This window comes from Scyliorhinus torazame, chromosome 6, assembly GCF_047496885.1.
Source record: "Scyliorhinus torazame isolate Kashiwa2021f chromosome 6, sScyTor2.1, whole genome shotgun sequence".
Lineage (NCBI taxonomy): Eukaryota > Metazoa > Chordata > Chondrichthyes > Carcharhiniformes > Scyliorhinidae > Scyliorhinus > Scyliorhinus torazame.
Window position 1 is genome coordinate 9,903,619 of NC_092712.1, and position 14,662 is coordinate 9,918,280.

The 14,662-nt window shown below is 47.6% G+C and overlaps 2 protein-coding genes across 5 annotated transcripts in view; both read left to right on the forward strand.

Annotated features, from left to right (window-relative positions):
- LOC140424666 (alanine aminotransferase 2-like) overlaps positions 1 to 14,662 on the forward strand; it is a 245,465-nt gene that overhangs the window by 198,617 nt on the left and 32,186 nt on the right. The window lies entirely within an intron of this gene.
- LOC140424648 (uncharacterized) overlaps positions 1 to 14,662 on the forward strand; it is a 62,911-nt gene that overhangs the window by 44,767 nt on the left and 3,482 nt on the right. The gene's annotated exons all lie outside the window — the stretch shown is intronic.

Genomic DNA, 14,662 nt, shown 5'->3' on the forward strand with positions numbered 1-14,662 from the left:
GATGGAGATGCACTGTACAGCTTTGACAGTGTTGATGGAGAGGCACTGTACAGCTTTGACAGTGTTGATGGAGAGGCACTGTACAGCTTTGACAGTGTTGATGGAGAGGCACTGTACAGCTTTGACAGTGTTGATGGGGAGGTACTGTACAGCTTTGACAATGTTGATGGTGTTGATGGAGAGGCACTGTACAGCTTTGACAGTGTTAATGGAGAGTCACTGTACAGCTTTGACAGTGTTGATGGTGTTGATGGAGAGACACTGTACAGCTTTATCAGTGTTGATGGTGTTGATGGAGAGGCACTGTACAGCTTTGACAGTGTTGATGGAGAGGCACTGTACAGCTTTGACAGTGTTGATGGAGAGGCACTGTACAGTTTTGACAGTGTTGATGGGGAGGGACTGTACAGCTTTGACAATGTTGATGGTGTTGATGGAGAGGCACCGTACAGCTTTGACAGTGTTGATGGAGAGGCACTGTACAGCTTTGACAGTGTTGATGGTGTTGATGGAGAGACACTGTACAGCTTTAACAGTGTTGATGGAGAGGCACTGTACAGCTTTGACAGTGTTGATGGTGTTGATGGAGAGGCACTGTACAGCTTTGACAGTGTTGATTGAGAGGTACTGTACAGCTTTGACAGTGTTGATGGTGTTGATGGAGGGACACTGTACAGCTTTAACAGTGTTGATGGAGAGGCACTGTACAGCTTTGACAGTGTTGATGGAGAGGCACTGTACAGTTTTGACAGTGTTGATGGAGAGGCACTGTACAGCTTTGACAGTGTTGATGGAGAGGCACTGTACAGCTTTGACAGTGTTGATGGGGAGGGACTGTACAGCTTTGACAATGTTGATGGTGTTGATGGAGAGGCACTGCACAGCTTTGACAGTGTTGATGGAGAGGCACTGTACAGCTTTGACAGTGTTGATGGTGTTGATGGAGAGACACTGTACAGCTTTAACAGTGTTGATGGAGAGGCACTGTACAGCTTTGACAGTGTTGATGGAGAGGCACTGTACAGCTTTGACAGTGTTGATGGGGAGGCACTGTTCAGCTTTGACAATGTTGATGGTGTTGATGGAGAGGCACTGTACAGCATTGACAGTGTTGATGGAGAGGCACTGTACAGCTTTGACAGTGTTGATGGGGAGGCACTGTTCAGCTTTGACAGTGTTGACAGTGTTGATGGAGAGGCACTGCACAGCTTTGACAGTGTTGATGGAGAGGCACTGTACAGTTTTGACAGTGTTGATGGTGTTGATGGAGAGACACTGTAAAGCATTGACAGTGTTGATGGTGTTGATGGAGATGCACTGTACAGCTTTGACAGTGTTGATGGAGAGGCACTGTACAGCTTTGACAGTGTTGATGGAGAGGCACTGTACAGCTTTGACAGTGTTGATGGAGAGGCACTGTACAGCTTTGACAGTGTTGATGGGGAGGTACTGTACAGCTTTGACAATGTTGATGGTGTTGATGGAGAGGCACTGTACAGCTTTGACAGTGTTGATGGAGAGTCACTGTAAAGCTTTGACAGTGTTGATGGTGTTGATGGAGAGACACTGTACAGCTTTATCAGTGTTGATGGTGTTGATGGAGAGGCACTGTACAGCTTTGACAGTGTTGATGGAGAGGCACTGTACAGCTTTGACAGTGTTGATGGAGAGGCACTGTACAGCTTTGACAGTGTTGATGGAGAGGCACTGTACAGCTTTGACAGTGTTGATGGGGAGGGACTGTACAGCTTTGACAATGTTGATGGTGTTGATGGAGAGGCACTGTACAGCTTTGACAGTGTTGATGGAGAGGCACTGTACAGCTTTGACAGTGTTGATGGTGTTGATGGAGAGACACTGTACAGCTTTAACAGTGTTGATGGAGAGGCACTGTACAGCTTTGACAGTGTTGATGGTGTTGATGGAGAGGCACTGTACAGCTTTGACAGTGTTGATGGAGAGGCACTGTACAGCTTTGACAGTGTTGATGGTGTTGATGGAGGGACACTGTACAGCTTTAACAGTGTTGATGGAGAGGCACTGTACAGCTTTGACAGTGTTGATGGGGAGGCACTGTACAGTTTTGACAGTGTTGATGGAGAGGCACTGTACAGCTTTGACAGTGTTGATGGAGAGGCACTGTACAGCTTTGACAGTGTTGATGGTGTTGATGGAGAGGCACTGTACAGCTTTGACAGTGTTGATAGAGAGACACTGTACAGCTTTGACAGTGTTGATGGAGAGGCACTGTACAGCTTTGACAGTTTTAATGGAGAGACACTGCACAGCTTTGACAGTGTTGATGGTGTTGATGGAGAGGCACTGTACAGCATTGACAGTGTTGATGGAGAGGCACTGTACAGCTTTGACAGTGTTGATGGTGTTGATGGAGAGGCACTGTACAGTTTTGACAGTGTTGATGGAGAGGCACTGTACAGCTTTGACAGTGTTGATGGAGAGGCACTGTACAGCTTTGACAGTGTTAATGGTGTTGATGGAGAGGCACTGTACAGCTTTGACAGTGTTGATGGAGAGGCACTGTACAGTTTTGACAGTGTTGATGGAGAGACACTGTACTGCTTTGACAGTGTTGATGGAGAGGCACTGTACAGCTTTGACAGTTTTAATGGAGAGACACTGTACAGCTTTGACAGTGTCGATGGTGTTGATGGAGAGGCACTGTACAGCATTGACAGTGTTGATGGAGAGGCACTGTACAGCTTTGACAGTGTTGATGGTGTTGATGGAGAGGCACTGTACAGTTTTGACAGTGTTGATGGAGAGGCACCGTACAGCTTTGACAGTGTTGATGGAGAGGCACTGTACAGCATTGACAGTGTTGATGGAGAGGCACTGTACAGCTTTAACAGTGTTGACAGTGTTGAAGGAGAGACACTGTACAGCTTTGACAGTGTTGATGGAGAGGCACTGTACAGCTTTAACAGTGTTGATGGAGAGGCACTGTACAGCTTTGACAGTGTTGATGGAGAGGCACTGTACAGCTTTGACAGTGTTGATGGAGAGGCACTGTACAGTTTTGACAGTGTTGATGGAGACGCACTGTACAGCATTGACAGTGTTGATGAAGAGGCACTGTACAGCTTTGACAGTGTTGATGGAGAGGCACTGTACAGCTTTGACAGTGTTGATGGAGAGGCACTGTACAGCTTTGACAGTGTTGATGGAGAGACACTGTACAGCTTTAACAGTGTTGATGGAGAGGCACTGTACAGCTTTGACAGTGAGGATGGGGAGGCACTGTACAGCTTTGACAGTGTTGATGGTGTTGCTGGGGAGGCACTGTACACCTTTGACAGTGTTGATGGTGTTGATGGAGAGGCACTGTACAGCTTTGACAGTGTTGATGGAGAGGCACTGTACAGCTTTGACAGTGTTGATGGAGAGGCACTGTACAGCTTTGACAGTGTTGATGGTGTTGATGGAGAGGCACTGTACAGCTTTGACAGTGTTGATGGGGAGGCACTGTACAGCTTTGACAGTGTTGATGGTGTTGATGGAGAGGCACTGTACAGCTTTGACAGTGTTGATGGAGAAGCACTGTACAGCTTTGACAGTGTTGATGGAGAGGCACTGTTCAGCTTTGACAGTGTTGACAGTGTTGATGGAGAGACACTGTACAGCTTTGACAGTGTTGATGGTTTTGATGGAGAGGCACTGTACAGCTGTGACAGTGTTGATGGAGAGGCACTGTACAGCTTTGACAGTGTTGATGGAGAGGCACTGTACAGCTTTGACAGTGTTGATGGAGAGGCACTGTACAGCTTTGACAGTGTTGATGGTGTTGATGGCGAGACACTGTACAGCTTTAACAGTGTTGATGGAGAGGCACTGTACAGCTTTGACAGTGTTGACAGTGTTGATGGAGAGGCACTGTACAGCTTTGACAGTGTTGATGGGGAGGCACTGTACAGCTTTGACAGTGTTGATGGAGAGGCACTGTACAGCTTTGACAGTGTTGATGGGGAGGCACTGTACAGCTTTGACAATGTTGATGGTGTTGATGGAGAGGCACTGTACAGCTTTGACAGTGTTGATGGTGTTGATGGAGAGGCACTGTACAGCTTTGACACTGTTGATGGGGAGGGACTGTACAGCTTTGACAATGTTGATGGTGTTGATGGAGAGGCACTGTACAGCTTTGACAGTGTTGATGGAGAGGCACTGTACAGCTTTGACAGTGTTGATGGTGTTGATGGAGAGACACTGTACAGCTTTAACAGAGTTGATGGTGTTGATGGAGAGGCACTGTACAGCTTTGACAGTGTTGATGGAGAGGCACTGTACAGCTTTGACAGTGTTGATGGAGAGGCACTGTACAGCTTTGACAGTGTTGACAGTGTTGATGGAGAGGCACTGTACAGCTTTGACAGTGTTGATGGAGAGGCACTGTACAGCTTTGACAGTGTTGATGGAGAGGCACTGTACAGCTTTGACAGTGTTGACAGTGTTGATGGTGTTGATGGAGAGGCACTGTACAGTTTTGACAGTGTTGATGGAGAGGCACTGTACAGCTTTGACAGTGTTGATGGAGAGGCACTGTACAGCATTGACAGTGTTGATGGAGAGGCACTGTACAGCTTTAACAGTGTTGACAGTGTTGAAGGAGAGACACGGTACAGCTTTGACAGTGTTGATGGAGAGGCACTGTACAGCTTTGACAGTGTTGATGGAGAGGCACTGCACAGCTTTAACAGTGTTGATGGAGAGGCACTGTACAGCTTTAACAGTGTTGATGGAGAGGCACTGTACAGCATTGACAGTGTTGATGAAGAGGCACTGTACAGCTTTGACAGTGTTGATGGAGAGGCACTGTACAGCTTTGACAGTGTTGATGGAGAGGCACTGTACAGCTTTGACAGTGTTGATGAAGAGGCACTGTACAGCTTTGACAGTGTTGATGGAGAGGCACTGTACAGCTTTGACAGTGTTGATGGAGAGGCACTGTACAGCTTTGACAGTGTTGATGGAGAGGCACTGTACAGCTTTGACAGTGTTGACGGAGAGGCACTGTACAGCTTTAACAGTGTTGATGGAGAGGCACTGTACAGCTTTGACAGTGTTGATGGAGAGGCACTGTACAGTTTGACAGTGTTGATGGAGAGGCACTGTACAGCTTTAACAGTGTTGATGGAGAGGCACTGTACAGCTTTAACAGTGTTGATGGAGAGGCACTGTACAGCTTTGACAGTGTTGATGGAGAGGCACTGTACAGCTTTAACAGTGTTGATGGAGAGGCACTGTACAGTTTGACAGTGTTGATGGAGAGGCACTGTACAGCTTTAACAGTGTTGATGGAGAGGCACTGTACAGCTTTGACAGTGAGGATGGGGAGGCACTGTACAGCTTTGACAGTGTTGATGGTGTTGCTGGGGAGGCACTGTACACCTTTGACAGTGTTGATGGTGTTGATGGAGAGGCACTGTACAGCTTTGACAGTGTTGATGGAGAGGCACTGTACAGCTTTGATAGTGTTGATGGAGAGGCACTGTACAGCTTTGACAGTGTTGATGGTGTTGATGGAGAGGCACTGTACAGCTTTGACAGTGTTGATGGGGAGGCACTGTACAGCTTTGACAGTGTTGATGGTGTTGATGGAGAGGCACTGTACAGCTTTGACAGTGTTGATGGAGAAGCACTGTACAGCTTTGACAGTGTTGATGGAGAGGCACTGTTCAGCTTTGACAGTGTTGACAGTGTTGATGGAGAGACACTGTACAGCTTTGACAGTGTTGATGGTTTTGATGGAGAGGCACTGTACAGCTGTGACAGTGTTGATGGAGAGGCACTGTACAGCTTTGACAGTGTTGATGGAGAGGCACTGTACAGCTTTGACAGTGTTGATGGAGAGGCACTGTACAGCTTTGACAGTGTTGATGGTGTTGATGGCGAGACACTGTACAGCTTTAACAGTGTTGATGGAGAGGCACTGTACAGCTTTGACAGTGTTGACAGTGTTGATGGAGAGGCACTGTACAGCTTTGACAGTGTTGATGGGGAGGCACTGTACAGCTTTGACAGTGTTGATGGAGAGGCACTGTACAGCTTTGACAGTGTTGATGGGGAGGCACTGTACAGCTTTGACAATGTTGATGGTGTTGATGGAGAGGCACTGTACAGCTTTGACAGTGTTGATGGTGTTGATGGAGAGGCACTGTACAGCTTTGACAGTGTTGATGGGGAGGGACTGTACAGCTTTGACAATGTTGATAGTGTTGATGGAGAGGCACTGTACAGCTTTGACAGTGTTGATGGAGAGGCACTGTACAGCTTTGACAGTGTTGATGGTGTTGATGGAGAGACACTGTACAGCTTTAACAGAGTTGATGGTGTTGATGGAGAGGCACTGTACAGCTTTGACAGTGTTGATGGAGAGGCACTGTACAGCTTTGACAGTGTTGATGGAGAGGGACTGTAGAGCTTTGACAGTGTTGATGGAGAGGCACTGTACAGCTTTGACAGTGTTGACAGTGTTGATGGAGAGGCACTGTACAGCTTTGACAGTGTTGATGGAGAGACACTGTACAGCTTTGACAGTGTTGATGGAGAGGCACTGTACAGCTTTGACAGTGTTGACAGTGTTGATGGAGAGGCACTGTACAGCTTTGACAGTGTTGATGGAGAGGCACTGTACAGCTTTGACAGTGTTGATGGAGAGGCACTGTACAGCTTTGACAGTGTTGATGGTGTTGATGGGGAGGCACTGTACAGCTTTGACAATGTTGATGGTGTTGATGGAGAGGCACTGTACAGCTTTGACAGTGTTGATGGGGAGGCACTGTACAGCTTTGACAGTGTTGATGGAGAGGCACTGTACAGCTTTGACAGTGTTGATGGTGTTGATGGAGAGGGACTGTACAGCTTTGACAGTGTTGATGGAGATGCACTGTACAGCTTTGACAGTGTTGATGGAGAGGCACTGTACAGTTTTGACAGTGTTGATGGAGAGGCACTGTACAGCATTGACAGTGTTGATGGAGAGGCACTGTACAGCTTTGACAGTGTTGATGGAGAGGCACTGTACTGCTTTGACAGTGTTGATGGAGAGGCACAGTACAGCTTTGACAGTGTTGATGGAGAGGCACTGTACAGCTTTGACAGTGTTGATGGAGAGGCACTGTACAGCTTTGACAGTGTTGATGGAGAGGCACTGTACAGCTTTGACAGTGTTGATGGTGTTGATGGGGAGGCACTGTACAGCTTTGACAGTGTTGATGGAGAGGCACAGTACAGCTTTGACAGTGTTGACAGTGTTGATGGAGAGGCACTGTACAGCTTTGACAGTGTTGATGGGGAGGCACTGTACAGCTTTGACAGTGTTGATGGAGAGGCACTGTACAGCTTCGATAGTGTTGATGGAGAGACACTGTACAGCTTTGACAGTGTTGATGGGGAGGCACTGTACAGCTTTGACAAAGTTGATGGTGTTGATGGAGAGGCACTGTACAGCTTTGACAGTGTTGATGGTGTTGATGGAGAGGCACTGTACAGCTTTGACAGTGTTGATGGGGATGGACTGTACAGCTTTGACAATGTTGATGGTGTTGATGGAGAGGCACTGTACAGCTTTGACAGTGTTGATGGAGAGGCACTGTACAGCTTTGACAGTGTTGATGGTGTTGATGGAGAGACACTGTACAGCTTTAACAGAGTTGATGGTGTTGATGGAGAGGCACTGTACAGCTTTGACAGTGTTGATGGAGAGGCACTGTACAGCTTTGACAGTGTTGATGGTGTTGATGGAGAGACACTGTACAGCTTTAACAGAGTTGATGGTGTTGATGGAGAGGCACTGTACAGCTTTGACAGTGTTGATGGAGAGGCACTGTACAGCTTTGACAGTGTTGATGGAGAGGCACTGTACAGCTTTGACAGTGTTGATGGTGTTGATGGAGAGACACTGTACAGCTTTGACAGTGTTGATGGTGTTGATGGAGAGACACTGTACAGCTTTAACAGAGTTGATGGTGTTGATGGAGAGGCACTGCACAGCTTTGACAGTGTTGATGGAGAGGCACTGTACAGCTTTGACAGTGTTGACAGTGTTGATGGTGTTGATGGAGAGGCACTGTACAGTTTTGACAGTGTTGATGGAGAGGCACTGTACAGCTTTGACAGTGTTGATGGAGAGGCACTGTACAGCTTTGACAGTGTTGATGGAGAGGCACTGTACAGCTTTGACAGTGTTGATGGAGAGGCACTGTACAGCTTTGACAGTGTTGACAGTGTTGATGGAGAGGTACTGTACAGCTTTGACAGTGTTGATGGAGAGGCACTGTACAGCTTTGACAGTGTTGATGGAGAGGCACTGTACAGCTTTGACAGTGTTGACAGTGTTGATGGAGAGGCACTGTACAGTTTTAAGAGTGTTGATGGAGAGGCACTGTACAGCTTTGACAGTGTTGATGGAGAGGCACTGTACAGCATTGACAGTGTTGATGGAGAGGCACTGTACAGCTTTAACAGTGTTGACAGTGTTGATGGAGAGGCACTGTACAGCTTTGACAGTGTTGATGGAGAGGCACTGTACAGCTTTGACAGTGTTGATGGAGAGGCACTGTACAGCTTTGACAGTGTTGATGGTGTTGATGGGGAGGCACTGTACAGCTTTGACAATGTTGATGGTGTTGATGGAGATGCACTGTACAGCTTTGACAGTGTTGATGGGGAGGCACTGTACAGCTTTGACAGTGTTGATGGAGAGGCACTGTACAGCTTTGACAGTGTTGTTGGTGTTGATGGAGAGGGACTGTACAGCTTTGACAGTGTTGACAGTGTTGATGGAGAGGCACTGTACAGCTTTGACAGTGTTGATGGAGAGGCACTGTACAGCTTTGACAGTGTTGATGGAGAGGCACTGTACAGCTTTGACAGTGTTGATGGTGTTGATGGGGAGGCACTGTACAGCTTTGACAATGTTGATGGTGTTGATGGAGAGGCACTGTACAGCTTTGACAGTGTTGATGGGGAGGCACTGTACAGCTTTGACAGTGTTGATGGAGAGGCACTGTACAGCTTTGACAGTGTTGATGGTGTTGATGGAGAGGGACTGTACAGCTTTGACAGTGTTGATGGAGATGCACTGTACAGCTTTGACAGTGTTGATGGAGAGGCACTGTACAGTTTTGACAGTGTTGATGGAGAGGCACTGTACAGCATTGACAGTGTTGATGGAGAGGCACTGTACAGCTTTGACAGTGTTGATGGAGAGGCAGTGTACTGCTTTGACAGTGTTGATGGAGAGGCACTGTACAGCTTTGACAGTGTTGATGGAGAGGCACTGTACAGGTTTGACAGTGTTGATGGAGAGGCACTGTACTGCTTTGACAGTGTTGATGGAGAGGCACAGTACAGCTTTGACAGTGTTGATGGAGAGGCACTGTACAGCTTTGACAGTGTTGATGGAGAGGCACAGTACAGCTTTGACAGTGTTGATGGAGAGGCACTGTACAGCTTTGACAGTGTTGATGGAGAGGCACTGTACAGCTTTGACAGTGTTGACAGTGTTGATGGAGAGGCACTGTACAGCTTTGACAGTGTTGATGGGGAGGCACTGTACAGCTTTGACAGTGTTGATGGAGAGGCACTGTACAGCTTCGATAGTGTTGATGGAGAGACACTGTACAGCTTTGACAGTGTTGATGGGGAGGCACTGTACAGCTTTGACAATGTTGATGGTGTTGATGGAGAGGCACTGTACAGCTTTGACAGTGTTGATGGTGTTGATGGAGAGGCACTGTACAGCTTTGACAGTGTTGATGGGGAGGGACTGTACAGCTTTGACAATGTTGATGGTGTTGATGGAGAGGCACTGTACAGCTTTGACAGTGTTGATGGAGAGGCACTGTACAGCTTTGACAGTGTTGATGGTGTTGATGGAGAGACACTGTACAGCTTTAACAGAGTTGATGGTGTTGATGGAGAGGCACTGTACAGCTTTGACAGTGTTGATGGAGAGGCACTGTACAGCTTTGACAGTGTTGATGGTGTTGATGGAGAGACACTGTACAGCTTTAACAGAGTTGATGGTGTTGATGGAGAGGCACTGTACAGCTTTGACAGTGTTGATGGAGAGGCACTGTACAGCTTTGACAGTGTTGATGGAGAGGCACTGTACAGCTTTGACAGTGTTGATGGTGTTGATGGAAAGACACTGTACAGATTTGACAGTGTTGATGGTGTTGATGGAGAGACACTGTACAGCTTTAACAGAGTTGATGGTGTTGATGGAGAGGCACTGTACAGCTTTGACAGTGTTGATGGAGAGGCACTGTACAGCTTTGACAGTGTTGACAGTGTTGATGGTGTTGATGGAGAGGCACTGTACAGCTTTGACAGTGTTGATGGAGAGGCACTGTCCAGCTTTGACAGTGTTGATGGAGAGGCACTGTACAGCTTTGACAGTGTTGACAGTGTTGATGGAGAGGCACTGTACAGCTTTGACAGTGTTGATGGAGAGGCACTGTACAGCTTTGACAGTGTTGATGGAGAGGCACTGTACAGCTTTGACAGTGTTGACAGTGTTGATGGTGTTGATGGAGAGGCACTGTACAGTTTTAAGAGTGTTGATGGAGAGGCACTGTACAGCTTTGACAGTGTTGACAGTGTTGATGGTGTTGATGGAGAGGCACTGTACAGCATTGACAGTGTTGATGGAGAGGCACTGTACAGCTTTGACAGTGTTGATGGAGAGGCACTGTACAGCATTGACAGTGTTGATGGAGAGGCACTGTACAGCTTTGACAGTGTTGACAGTGTTGATGGAGAGGCACTGTACAGTTTTGACAGTGTTGATGGAGAGGCACTGTACAGTTTTGACAGTGTTGATGGAGAGGCACTGTACAGTTTTGACAGTGTTGATGGAGAGGCACTGTACAGCTTTAACAGTGTTGATGGAGAGGCACTGTACAGCATTGACAGTGTTGATGGAGAGGCACTGTACAGCTTTGACAGTGTTGACAGTGTTGAAGGAGAGGCACTGCACAGCTTTAACAGTGTTGATGGAGAGGCACTGTACAGCATTGACAGTGTTGATGGAGAGGCACTGTACAGCTTTGACAGTGTTGACAGTGTTGATGGAGAGGCACTGTACAGTTTTGACAGTGTTGATGGAGAGGCACTGTACAGTTTTGACAGTGTTGATGGAGAGGCACTGTACAGTTTTGACAGTGTTGATGGAGAGGCACTGTACAGCTTTGACAGTGTTGATGGGGAGGCACTGTACAGCTTTGACAGTGTTGATGGAGAGGCACTGTACAGCTTTGACAGTGTTGATGGAGAGGCACTGTACAGCTTTGACAGTGTTGATGGAGAGGCACTGTACAGCTTTGACAGTGTTGATGGAGAGGCACTGTACAGCTTTGACAGTGAGGATGGGGAGGCACTGTACAGCTTTGACAGTGTTGATGGTGTTGCTGGGGAGGCACTGTACACCTTTGACAGTGTTGATGGTGTTGATGGAGAGGCACTGTACAGCTTTGACAGTGTTGATGGAGAGGCACTGTACAGCTTTGACAGTGTTGATGGAGAGGCACGGTACAGCTTTGACAGTGTTGATGGTGTTGATGGAGAGGCACTGTACAGCTTTGACAGTGTTGATGGTGTTGATGGAGAGGCACTGTACAGCTTTGACAGTGAGGATGGGGAGGCACTGTACAGCTTTGACAGTGTTGATGGTGTTGCTGGGGAGGCACTGTACACCTTTGACAGTGTTGATGGTGTTGATGGAGAGGCACTGTACAGCTTTGACAGTGTTGATGGAGAGGCACTGTACAGCTTTGACAGTGTTGATGGAGAGGCACTGTACAGCTTTGACAGTGTTGATGGTGTTGATGGAGAGGCACTGTACAGCTTTGACAGTGTTGATGGGGAGGCACTGTACAGCTTTGACAGTGTTGATGGTGTTGATGGAGAGGCACTGTACAGCTTTGACAGTGTTGATGGAGAAGCACTGTACAGCTTTGACAGTGTTGATGGAGAGGCACTGTTCAGCTTTGACAGTGTTGACAGTGTTGATGGAGAGACACTGTACAGCTTTGACAGTGTTGATGGTTTTGATGGAGAGGCACTGTACAGCTGTGACAGCGTTGATGGAGAGGCACTGTACAGCTTTGACAGTGTTGATGGAGTGGCACTGTACAGCTTTGACAGTGTTGATGGTGTTGATGGCGAGACACTGTACAGCTTTAACAGTGTTGATGGAGAGGCACTGTACAGCTTTGACAGTGTTGACAGTGTTGATGGAGAGGCACTGTACAGCTTTGACAGTGTTGATGGGGAGGCACTGTACAGCTTTGACAGTGTTGATGGAGAGGCACTGTACAGCTTTGACAGTGTTGATGGGGAGGCACTGTACAGCTTTGACAATGTTGATGGTGTTGATGGAGAGGCACTGTACAGCTTTGACAGTGTTGATGGTGTTGATGGAGAGGCACTGTACAGCTTTGACAGTGTTGATGGGGAGGGACTGTACAGCTTTGACAATGTTGATGGTGTTGATGGAGAGGCACTGTACAGCTTTGACAGTGTTGATGGAGAGGCACTGTACAGCTTTGACAGTGTTGATGGTGTTGATGGAGAGACACTGTACAGCTTTAACAGAGTTGATGGTGTTGATGGAGAGGCACTGTACAGCTTTGACAGTGTTGATGGAGAGGCACTGTACAGCTTTGACAGTGTTGATGGATAGGCACTGTACAGCTTTGACAGTGTTGATGGAGAGGCACTGTACAGCTTTGACAGTGTTGACAGTGTTGATGGAGAGGCACTGTACAGCTTTGACAGTGTTGATGGAGAGGCACTGTACAGCTTTGACAGTGTTGATGGAGAGGCACTGTACAGCTTTGACAGTGTTGATGGTGTTGATGGGGAGGCACTGTACAGCTTTGACAATGTTGATGATGTTGATGGAGAGGCACTGTACAGCTTTGACAGTGTTGATGGGGAGGCACTGTACAGCTTTGACAGTGTTGATTTAGAGGCACTGTACAGCTTTGACAGTGTTGATGGTGTTGATGGAGAGGGACTGTAGAGCTTTTACAGTGTTGATGGAGATGCACTGTACAGCTTTGACAGTGTTGATGGAGAGGCACTGTACAGCATTGACAGTGTTGATGGAGAGGCACTGTACAGCTTTGACAGTGTTGATGGAGAGGCACTGTACAGGTTTGACAGTGTTGATGGAGAGGCACTGTACTGCTTTGACAGTGTTGATGGAGAGGCACAGTACAGCTTTGACAGTGTTGATGGAGAGGCACTGTACAGCTTTGACAGTGTTGATGCTGTTGATGGAGAGACACTGTACAGTTTGACAGTGTTGACGGTGTTGATGGAGAGGCACTGTACAGCTTTGACAGTGTTGATGGAGAGGCACTGTACAGCTTTGACAGTGTTGATGGAGAGGCACTGTACAGCTTTGACAGTGTTGATGGAGAGGCACTGTACAGCTTTGACAGTGTTGATGGGGAGGCACTGTACAGCTTTGACAGTGTTGATGGTGTTGATGGGGAGGCACTGTACAGCTTTGACAGTGTTGATGGAGAGACACTGTACAGCTTTGACAGTGTTGACAGTGTTGATGGAGAGACACTGTACAGCTTTGACAGTGTTGATGGTGTTGATGGAGAGGCACTGTTCAGCTTTGACAGTGTTGACAGTGTTGATGGAGAGACACTGTACAGCTTTGACAGTGTTGATGGTGTTGATGGAGAGGCACTGTACAGCTTTGACAGTGTTGATGGAGAGGCACTGTACAGTTTGACAGTGTTGATGGTGCTGATGGAGAGGCACTGTACAGCTTTGACAGTTTTGATGGAGAGGCACTGTACAGCTTTGACAGTGTTGATGGAGAGGCACTGTACAGCTTTGACAGTGTTGCTGGTGTTGATGGAGAGGCACTGTACAGCTTTGACAGTGTTGATGGAGAGGCACTGTACAGCTTTGACAGTGTTGATGGTGTTGATGGAGAGGCACTGTACAGCTTTGACAGTGTTGATGGAGAGGCACTGTACAGCTTTGACAGTGTTGACAGTGTTGATGGAGAGGCACTGTACAGCTTTGACAGTGTTGATGGTGTTGATGGAGAGGCACTGTACAGCTTTGACAGTGTTGATGGAGAGGCACTGTACAGCTTTGACAGTGTTGATGGTGTTGATGGAGAGGCACTGTACAGCTTTGACAGTGTTGATGGAGAGGCACTGTACAGCTTTGACAGTGTTGATGGAGAGGCACTGTACAGCTTTGACAGTGTTGATGGAGAGGCACTGTACAGCTTTGACAGTGTTGATGGAGAGGCACTGTACAGCTTTGACAGTGTTGACAGTGTTGATGGAGAGGCACTGTACAGCTTTGACAGTGTTGATGGAGAGGCACTGTACAGCTTTGACAGTGTTGATGGAGAGGCACTGTACAGCTTTGACAGTGTTGATGGTGTTGATGGAGAGGCACTGTACAGCTTTGACAGTGTTGATGGAGAGGCACTGTACAGTTTGACAGTGTTGATGGAGAGGCACTGTACAGCTTTGACAGTGTTGATGGTGTTGATGGAGAGGCACTGTACAGCTTTAACAGTGTTGATGGAGAGGTACTGTACAGCTTTGACAGTATTGACAGTGTTGATGGAGAGACACTGTACAGCTTTGACAGT